We start from the raw sequence: 1,055 nt of genomic DNA, 5'->3' as shown, positions 1-1,055 counted from the left end.
AGGGAGGGAGGGAGAAAATCTACTTATCCGGTCCTGGTCAGAACCTATAGAGAGAGAGACCTGGGTGACAGCATCCCACCCACCGTATCTCGCATAGAGCCGATATGCCGGTCTGCCGCGCACTTTTCCGACTTTTCCGCCCGACGCACGATAACGTGATCGTGCCGATCATTCTCACGCCCCCTTTTCCTCCCTCCACCATATCGATGCCTACATGTATTCGGTAACTGTGGCCATTCGGCGCGCTGTTCGGATTGGTGTGCTGCGACGGCCCCGCGGTCTCTGAGACAGGGGCTGGCGGGGCGGGGGCGTCTCGTCTTCGTCCGCGGGGTGCACCTCAGCGCCTTTCTGCGGCGTTGGCGAGCGGCCCGGGAGCCGGGAGTGGCTCAGAGTGGAGTGCGGCAGGTCACATCGATTAGATATCCGCTGCGCTAGCGCTGGATAGGAGTAGGGTCAATAACTTTGACGGTGAGTCCGAGCCGCTCGCACCGGCGGGGCGGGCGGGGCGGCGGCTGCAAGGGGGCCGCGGCCGCGCGCTTTCCCATGGAGCCGCGTGCGAGGCGGGCGGCCTACCCCGGCCGCTGCAGGCGCCCCGCGCCCCGCGCCGCTCCACAAATAAGCCGATACGAGTTGAACAACCTGAACCACCGCGATTTCCAAAGATAACGTTATTTGGACAAGTGAACTCGGGGCCCCATGACTTTACCGACAGCCGCGCAGTTTTATTACCTGCGCCGTCGTGCTCCTCGCGGCACGCCCCGGCTCGCCCCGCCGCCCACACGCAACGCGTGGCCTCACTGTCGTCGGATCGCACAAACGTAGAGGCGGCAGCATCACTGCTCTGCCCGGCCCTGCCCGGCCCTGCCCGGCCCTGCCGCCACGCCGTGGACCAGGCCACGCCACGCCGCGCCGCGTCTGACCCCTACTTGAGCTGGCTAGACGGGAAGCGGGGCGGTGGGGGCGGGGCCGGGTGCGGTGGGGCCAGGGGCCCTGCCCAAACAGCACAAATAATATTATGGCCCGACTCGCGTGGACGGAGCGGAGCGGGCGTAAGG

The sequence above is a fragment of the Frankliniella occidentalis genome, unplaced genomic scaffold (assembly GCF_000697945.3).
Source record: "Frankliniella occidentalis isolate FOCC.00 unplaced genomic scaffold, Focc_3.1 Scaffold84, whole genome shotgun sequence".
Lineage (NCBI taxonomy): Eukaryota > Metazoa > Arthropoda > Insecta > Thysanoptera > Thripidae > Frankliniella > Frankliniella occidentalis.
This window is presented reverse-complemented; position numbering follows the sequence as displayed.